The sequence below is a fragment of the Pinus tabuliformis genome, chromosome 9 (genome assembly GCF_031772625.1).
Source record: "Pinus tabuliformis cultivar Carrire ecotype Pingquan chromosome 9, CPIR1, whole genome shotgun sequence".
Classification (NCBI taxonomy): Eukaryota; Viridiplantae; Streptophyta; class Pinopsida; order Pinales; family Pinaceae; genus Pinus; species Pinus tabuliformis.
The window spans coordinates 647,753,283-647,763,221 of NC_142307.1; the positions used below are offsets into that span (position 1 = coordinate 647,753,283).

Genomic DNA, 9,939 nt, shown 5'->3' on the forward strand with positions numbered 1-9,939 from the left:
TCTCTTTTATATAATAAACTCAAAGAAATGTGTGTTTCTTATTATGATTAATAATTTCATTCTAATCTCTAGTTTAATTTATATAACAATTCTAATAGCTTATTTTGTATCTTTTGTAGATGGCTTGTTTTGATGAGCACGAGCAAGTGAAATACAAAAGAGATCGTTCATTGTTATAAAACAAACTCTAGGGGAGGTATGTTTCCTATTATGAATAATTATTGGTTTTGAAATATGTGTACCATTACTATGTGTATTTTAACCTTGTTTACTTTACTTCTTTTCTTTCCAGGGGAGGACGGTACATTGCAGGAGAGATAATGTGCAGAACTGGTGTTTGCATTTTTTTCTTTGTTCATTTTTTTGTTTGTTGAGTTTGAGCATGGCCATGCTTTGTGTTGTAATTGTTTTTCTTTGTTTCACCTTTGTTTCACCTATTTTTTCTCTTTTTTTGTAGTTTTGTCTTGGTTTCATTTATTGGGTTTGTTGTACTTGTTTTCCTCTTGGTCTCGATTTCATTTGTTGGTGTGGAAAAGGAAACAAAGGAAGCAGACAAAAAAATGGGGGTTATTATTCGTAAATGAGGGTGAGTCAACACACCTGTGCAATGCGCTTAACTGAAACGTCTATTTTGCTAATTTGTGGCTCCATTTTTGTGCTATTCAATTTATTATATGCTTTTCTATGTTGTCATAATCAACTACATTGATCTTCTTTAGGCAGCAAAGAGCTACAATTGTACAATCTACAAAGGTGAAGTGAAGATGCATTAGACATTCTACAACTGTGGCAGAGGATGGGTGAGACATTCCACAAATTGTAAGTGATTTATTCTATTAGCTGCTAAAATATTAGCCAAGGAAGGGCAGGTATGTGTATGTTTAATACACCGCTTTGTATATTTGTTATTTAAACTCGTGCTTTATTCATGATCTCATATATAATATTACTTTATTCATTGAGTGACTCAATTGTAGTGTCTCGGAGGGCCGAGTTGAGAAGATAGACAATGTAGATGCCACGCAAAGGGATGGGTGAGTCATGTTGGTTTCCAACAAAATAGTGTTATTATTATTTGTTTACTTGAAGTTTTTTCCTTCTAGCATGGTTCTCGTGTAGTAGGGCACAGGTATGTGTATGTTTAATACATCGCTTTGTATATTTGTAATTTAAACTCGTGCTTATTCATGATCTCATATATAATATTACTTTGTGTAGTGAGTGACTACAATTGTAGTGTCTCGGAGGGCCGGGTTGAGAAGATAGACAATGTAGATGCCACACAAAGGATGGGTGAGTCGTGTTGGTTTCCAACAAAATAGTGTTATTATTATTTGTTTACTTGAAGTTTTTTCCTTCTAGCATGGTTCTCGGGTAGTACCACTCAGTTAGTGGTTTGACATGTACATCAAATGGAATGTTTAAATTTATGTGCTTTCTTGCTCCACATCACACGCACACCCCTAGACAATGTGCACTAGAGACGGGGATGTTGTTTTTCCACGTCACTAGAGAATGTAGGTTAGGGTCTAAGAATTTGTTACACAACCAACTCAAATGCCACAACTAAATACTTCCCACAATGGAATAAATACAACAAAAAATCAACATGTACATAAATAGACAACTTTTTACCACTTTCCAACAACCCAACTTCGTTATATTAACAAATTGTAGTACATTATTTAGAGCTCTGGTACCAGGGATCATGGCCCTCATACAATCACTAATACAAGAAATACAAACTAGGGTTTGGTGTCAGTCCTTCAACCAATCTACCTTGAACAAGACAAGATTTGACCTACTTGTTGATGTAGCGCTCCACATCCCTTTCAGTCCATGTGTCTCGAACACATATGTCGTTCCTTTGGCTCCCAAACTACAACAACACCAATCTGCCTCTATCAATGAATCTTGCTCCTTTAGGTCTCTGAACACGGCTCTCCAACTGCCCTCTAGTTGATAATTAGTCCATCAATGAATCAACACATAGGGTCTTCTTTTGAGTTGTTCACAACTTTATTCGTGAATAACTCTGAGATTACCCACTATTGCTCCTTATCTCTTTGGGACTCCTTCCCACTATTACCTTCTTGTGCTGCTCCAATGTAAACAATCTTAGGGCATGGAGGGTTGCCCACTATGATTGTCTATAGTCCTTCTCCAACAATTAACTTAGGGATGATTCATAAGCCTCCTTGGCTACCCTTATTTCTCCAAGAACCAAACCCTTAGGCTTCTCAAAGTTTGTCCTTCTTATAGCAGCCAAATTCCTTGTCAAACTGATCTAGGGCTGCAAGGACACCTTCTTCTACCCTCCACACAGTCCTTTAGATGCCCTCAAACTTTGTCCAAACTAGGATAACCATCCACTAAAAAAAACATCAAAACAAGAGGACAAACATACCTTGTTCTGCAACCTCCTGCTGCTCCCCTTGACCTCGGCTTCAGTGCAATTTCTGAGCTCTAGTGAGGGCACACGTCAACCCTAAATTCTGATCCAAAACTTGTGTTTTCCCTCACTTCAGGCCTCTTCTAACTATGTTGTCCCCTGCTGTGATTGTGGCCTAGGTTAGGCATCCTACTAGGCCTCTCCACCCTCCCCAAAAGATATGTCGTTCACCTGCAATCAATCCAGAGAACCTGCGGCCTGAAACACAATGAAAAATCTCCTCAAACGTGCACAAAATTTGCCCAAAATTCACCTCTTAGCCTTCGGCCTGTTGCCTATCAATATTGTCCTCAAAACAGTCTCAAGAAGACACAAAAATGCTCCTTCTCCACTTCGCTTGAACTCGTTTTGATCTTCATTTTTTTCAGACGTATATTCTTTAATGTGTTGCTCCTTGGATGTCTGGAATGATCTCTCTCCTCTCACATATTTATATCTTTTACTTAGGGTGACATTTATCCCTTCAAGAAGGGCCAGTGTAACTAAGGCCGACTTGATCTTTAAAATAATTCACCCACTCAAAACATATAAACGTTCATTTTTCCACAGTGACAAGGGCTCTCTTGGTGCTTGAAGCAACCCCTTGCTCCTTTAAGGGTGTTCTATCATGTCCAAATGCCAAGTCATCAAATCTCTTCATGGATTCACACCCACAACTTTGGGTGCAAAGCTCACAACTTGGGTACTCTTGCCCGCAAATCCCATGTGGTTCCAAATCCTTCACAACCTTGTACCCTAGGGTTTGGAGTACCTACCAAGCTACAAATCTCAACAGAGGATGGTAAGGTTGAGCAAGCAAGCATACAAACCCTTCAACCAATCAACCATTGTGCTAATAGACAACACTATTGCCTTGTGGCCTCTAGGATTTTGGGTGTTCAATATGTTTAAATATGCTTAGATCTCTCTACAAAAAGAATTATTTCTCTTATGAAAACATTAATTGCATTATTCCTAGTAGAATTACTTCTAGTTTAGAAAATTTATATATTTTGAGATATAGCATGGAATATAAATGGATTGTAATTAAGTTGGATGACAAGTTCTTGCCTTCAACTCTCTAGTTTAACTTTTATTAGAATCCTAATAGTTTATTGTGTATCTATTGCAGATGGTTGATTCCAGTGAGCACGAATACGTGAAATACAGAATGGATTATCCCCCTTTATATAACAAAACTCAAAGACATGTATGTTTCATATTATGATTGATTATTACATTCAACTCTCTAGTTTATCTTGTATAATGATTCTAATATTTTATTATGTATCTGTTGTAGATGGCTTGTTCTGGTGAGCACAAGAAAATGGAATACAAAGCACTGTTTATCGTTAAACAACAAATTCTAAAGGAGGTATGTTTCTTATTCTAAATAATTATTAGTTTTTAACTATGCTTATCATTACTATGTATGTTTGTATTTTAACCTTAACTGCCCCACTTTTTTTCTTTTCAGCGGAGTAGAGGACACTGCAATAGAAATAATGTGCAAGGGGGAAGTTTGCAATTTTTTGTTTGTTGTTGTCTACATCTTTTGTTTTTGTCGAGTTTGAGAGTGACCATGCTTTGTGTTGTACTCATTTTCTCATTTCTTGTAGTTTGGTCTTGGTTTTGTTTGCATGGAGAGAAAATGAAAGAAATGAGGTGGAGGTTATCATTGATAAATGAAGGTGAATCACCCTAACTATAGACAATGCACTTCACTCACAATTATCTTTTCCTCATTCGTGACTCTATTTGCTTGCTTTTCAATTTATTATATGGTTTATATGGGGTCTCATACTCAACTATATTTATTTTCTTTTTGTAGTGAGCGACTACAGTTGTATAGTCTATGAAGGTGAAGTGGTGAAAATACCTTAGAGATTCTACAACGCATCGCAAAGGATTGGTGAGCCATATTTTTTTCCTACATAATAATATTGTGCTTTAGTCCATCGTAATATATGTTGCTTGCACAATGATTCATCCTTTTGTCATTGCTTCAAGGTAGTATGATCTTGTTAATGGGTGTGAGGTTTTAGATTTTCTGAAAATTTTGATACGAAATAGAGAGAAAAGTTATAACGGGGTTCACATTTTGAGGCTTATTGTTCATAATTGTTGCTGTTATCACATTACTGAAGAGTTAGCAGGTATGTGTATGATTAATTTATCACTCTGTATATTTTTTATTCAATTTCTCTCATGGTTTATTCATGATTTCACATACAAGATTACTTTGTGCAACTAGTTACTATCACTATAGTGTCTAGGATGGTCGAGTGGAGAAGATACTCTAAGCAATGCAAATGGAGCATAGAAGATGGGTGAGTCATAGTTTTGCAATAAAATAGTATTTTTATTATTTGTTTGCACTACTATTTCTCCTTCGAGCATGGTTCTTGGGTTGTATTACTCAATTAGTGGTTTCACGTATACATCACATGGTTTTTTTAAATTTGTATTTTTTTTGGCTCTCCATAGTACATGCCCTATAGAAGAGGTGGGTAAAGTTGAGCAAGAAAGGATATTGACCCTTCAACCAATCAACCGTCATGCTAACATACAACACTAGTAGAAGTACATCTAGTCTAGAAAATTTATATTTTTTGTGATAATTTATATTTTTTTGTGATATGGCATGGAATACAATTGGACTTGAACTAAGTTACATTACAAGTTCGTGCCTTCAAACTCTCTAGTTTAACTTTTATTAGAAATTTAATATTTTTTTATGTATTTATTGCAGAATATTTGTACAGTATGTGAAATACAAAATGGCCTCTCTTTTATATAACAAAATTAAAGAAAGGTGTGTTTCTTATTATGATTAATAATTTCATTCTAATCTCTAGTTTAATTTATATAACAATTCTAATAGCTTCTTTTGTATCTTTTGTAGATGACTTGTTCTGATGAGCACGAGCAAGTGGAATACAAAAGAGATCGTTCATTGTTATAAAACAAACACTAGGGGAGGTATGTTTCCTGTTATGAATAATTATTGGTTTTGAAATATGTGTACCATTAATAACCATGTGTATGTTAACCTTGTTCAGTTTACTTCTTTTCCTTTCAGGAGAGGACAATACGGTACATTGCACGAGAGATAATGTGCAGAATGGGTGTTTGCATTTTTTTCTTTGTTCATGTTTTTTTTGTTGAGTTTGAGCATGGCCATGCTTTTTGTTTTAATCGTTTTTCTTTGTTTCACCTTTTTTTTTCTCTTTTTTTGTAGTTTTGTCTTGGCTTCATTTAATGGGTTTGTTGTACTCTTTTTTTTTTTCACGTTCTTTGTAATTTGGTCTCGGTTTCATTTGTTGGTGTGGAAAAGGAAACAAAGGAAGCAGACAAAAAAAATGGAGGTTATTGTTCGTAAATGAGGGTGAGTCAACACACCTATATGCAATGTGCTTCACTTAAAAGTATATTTTGCTAATTTGTGGCTCCATTTTTTTGCTATTCAATTTATTATATGCTTTATCTATGTTGTCATAATCAACTACATTGATCTTCTTTATGTAGTGAAGAGCTACAATTGTACAATCTACAAAGGTGAAGTGGTGAAGATGCATTAGACATTCTACAAATGTGGTAGAGGATGGGTGAGACATTCTACAAATTGTAAGTGATTTATTCTATTTGTTGCTAAAATATTAGCCAAGGGAGGGCAGGTATGTGTATGTTTAATACATTGCTTTGTATATTTGTTATTTAAACTTGTGCTTTATTCATGATCTCATATATAATATTACTTTGTTCATTGAGTGACTACAATTGTAGTGTCTCGAAGGGAAGGGTCGAGTTGAGAAGATAGACAATGTAGATGGCATGCAAAGGATAGGTTAGTTGTGTCGGTTTCCAACAAAATAGTGTTATTTTATTTGTTTACTAGAAGTTTTTTTCCTTCTAGCATGGTTCTCGTGTAGTAGGGCATGTATGCGTATGTTTAATACATTGCTGTGTATATTTGTAATTTAAACTCGTGCTTTATTCATGATCTCATATATAATATTACTTTGTGCAGTGAGTGACTACAATTGTAGTGTCTCGGAGGGTCGAGTTGAGAAGATAGACAATGTAGATGCCACACCAAGGATGGGTGAGTCGTGTTGGTTTCCAACAAAATAGTGTTATTATTGTTTGTTTACTTGAAGTTTTTTCCTTCTAGCATGGTTCTCGGGTAGTACCACTCAGTTAGTGGTTTGACATATACATCAAATGGAATGTTTACATTTATGTGCTCTCTTGCTCCACATCACACACACACCCCTAGACAATGTGCACTAGAGACAAAGATGTTGTTTTTCCACATCACTAGAGAATGTAGGTTAGGGTCTAAGAATCTATGACACGACCAACTCAAATGCCACAACAAACTACTTTGCAAAATGGTATAAATACAACAAAAATTCAACATGTGCATAAATAGACAACTTTTTACCACTTTTCAACAACCCAACTTCGTTATATTAACAAACTGTAGTACATTATTTAGGGCTCTGGTACTAGGGATCATGGCCCTCATACAATCACTAATACAAGAAATACAAACTAGGGTTTGGTGTCAGTCCTTCAACCAATCTACGTTGAACAAGACAACACTTGACCTACTTGTTGATGTAGCGCTCCACAGCACTTTCAGTCGATGTGTCTCGGATACATATGTCGTTCCTTTGGCTCCCAAACTACAACAACACCAATCTGCCTCTATCAATGAATCTTGCTCCTTTAGGTCTCTGAACACGGCTCTCCAACTGCCCTCTAGTTGATCATTAGTCCATAAATGAATCAACACATAGGGTCTTCTTGTGAGTTGTTCACAACTTTGTTTGTGAATAACGCTGAGATTACCCACTATTGCTCCTCAGCGCTTTGGGACTTCTTCCCACTATTGCCTTCTTGTGTTGCTCCAATGCAAACAATCTTAGGGCATGGTGCGTTGCCCACTATGATTGTCTATAGTCCTTCTCCAACAATTAACATAAGCCTCCTTGGCTACCCTTATTTCTCCAAGAACCAAACCCTTAGGCTTCTCGAAGTTTGTCTTTCTTATAGCAGCCAAATTCCTTGTCAAACTGATCTAGCGCTGCAAGGACACCTTCTTCTACCCTCCACACAGTCCTTTAGATGCCCCTCAAACTTTGTCCAAACTAGGATAACCATCCACTAAAAAACAAGATCAAAACAAGAGGACAAACATACTTTGTTCTACAACCTCTCGTTGCTCCTCTTGACCTCGGCTTCAGGGCAATTTCTGAGCTCTAGTGAGGGCCAACGTCAACCCTAAATTCTGATCCAAAACTTGTGTTTTCCCTCACTTCAGGCCTCTTCTAACTACGTTGTCCCCTACTGTGATTGTGGCCTAGGTTAGGAATCCTACTAGGCCTCTTCGCCCTCCCCAAAAGATATGTCGTTAAACTTGCAATCAATCTAGAGAACCTGCGGCCTTAAACACATAGAAAAATCTCCCCAAACATGCAGAAAATTTGCCCAAAATTCACCTCTTAGCTCTCGCCTGTTGCCTATCAATATTTCCCTCAAAACAATCTCAAGAAGACACAAAAATGCTCCCTCTCCACTTCGCTTGAACTCCTTTTGATCTTCATCTATTTCAGAGGTATATTCTTTGATGTGTTTCTCCTTGGATGTGTGGAATGAGCTCTCTCCTCTCACATATTTATATCTTTCGCTTAGCGTGACATTTATCCTTTCAAGAAGGGTCTTTTAACTAAGGCCGACTCGATCTTTAAAGCAATTCACCCACTCAAAACATATAAACGTTCATTTTTCCACAGTGATAATGGCTCTCTTGGTGCTTGAAGCAATGCCTTGCTCCTTTAAGGGTGCTCTCTCAGGTCCAAGTGCCAAATCATCGAATATCTTCATGGATTCACACCAACAACTTTGGGTGCAAAGCACACAGCTTGGGTACTCTTGCCCACAAATCCCATGCGGTTCCAAATCCTTCACAACTTTGTACCCTAGGGTTTGGAGTACCTACCAAACTACAAATGTCAATAGAGGATGGTAAGGTTGAGCAAGCAAGCATACAGAACCTTCAACCAGTCAACCATTGTGCTAATAAACAACACTGTTGCCTTGTGGCCTCTAGATTTTGGGTGTTCAATATTTTAAATATGCTTAGATCCCTCTACAAAAATAATTTTCTCTTATGAAAACATTAATTGCATTATTCCTCATAGAGGTACTTCTAGTTTAGAAAATTTATATATTTTGAGATATAGCATGGATTATAAATGGACTGTAATTAAGTTGGATGACAAGTTTTTGCCTTCAACTCTCTAGTTTAACTTTTATTAGAATCCTAATAGTTTATTGTGTATCTATTGCAGATGGTTGATTCCAGTGAGCACAAATACGTGAAATACAAAATGGATTATCCCCCTTTATATAACAAAACTCAAAGACATGTATGTTTCATATTATGATTGATTATTACATTCAACTCTCTAGTTTAACTTGTATAATGATTCTAATATTTTATTATGTATATTTTGTAGATGGCTTGTTCTAGTGAGCACAAATAAATGAAATAAAAAGCAATGTCTATCCTTATATAACAAATTCTAAAGGAGTTATGTTTCTTATTCTAAATAATTATCATTAAACCTTAACCACCCCACTTTTTTTCTTTTCGGCGGAGGAGAGGATACTGCAATAGAAATAATGTGCAAGGAGAAGTTTGCAATTTTTTATTTGTTGTTGTCTACATGTTTTGTTTTTGTCGAGATTGAGAGTGACCATGCTTTTTGTTGTACTCGTTTTTCTCATTTCTTGTAGTTTAGTCTTGGTTTTGTTTGCATGGAGAGAAAATGAAAGAAATGAGGTGGAGGTTATCATTGATAAATGAAGGTGAATCACCCTAACTATACACAATGCACTTTACTCACAGTTATCTATTCATCATTCGTGACTCTATTTGCTTGCTTTTCAATTTATTATATGGTTTATATGGGGTCTCATACTCAACTATATTTATTTTCTTTGTGTAGTGAGCGACTACAGTTGTATAGTCTATGAAGGTGAAGTGAAAATACCTTAGAGATTCTACAAACGCAGCGCAAAGGATTGGTGAGCCATATTTTTTTCATACATAATAATATTGTGCTTTAATCCACCGTAATATATGTTGCTTGCATAATGATTCATCCTTTTGTCATGGCTTCAAGGTAGTATGATCTTGTTAATGGGTGTGAGGTTTTAGATTTTCCAAAACATTTGATACGAAATAGAGAGAAAAGTTATAACGGGGTTCACATTTCCAGGCTTATTGTTCATAATTGTTGCTGCTATAACATTACCAAAGAGTTAGCAGGTATGTGTATGATTAATTTATCTCTCTGTATATTTTTTTATCCAATTTCTCTCGTGGTTTATCACATACAAGATTACATTGTGCGGTGACTACCGTTGTAGTGTCTGGGATGGTCGAGTGGAGAAGATACTCTAAGCAATGCAAATGGAGCATAGAGGATGGGTGA

General features: G+C 36.1%; 2 long non-coding RNA genes across 2 annotated transcripts; both read left to right on the forward strand.

Moving 5' to 3' along the window:
* The first annotated feature begins 492 nt into the window (after positions 1-492).
* On the forward strand, positions 493-1,296 carry LOC149150308 (uncharacterized). Its single transcript, XR_016263792.1, has 4 exons — positions 493-586; positions 720-819; positions 978-1,034; positions 1,219-1,296. It is a non-coding gene; the product is annotated as an uncharacterized LOC149150308 (long non-coding RNA).
* Positions 1,297-5,967: 4,671 nt separating this feature from the next.
* Positions 5,968-9,035, forward strand: LOC149150309 (uncharacterized). The gene is made up of 4 exons (XR_016262370.1): positions 5,968-6,278; positions 6,462-6,536; positions 8,791-8,868; positions 8,959-9,035. It is a non-coding gene; the product is annotated as an uncharacterized LOC149150309 (long non-coding RNA).
* The last annotated feature ends 904 nt before the right edge of the window (positions 9,036-9,939 follow it).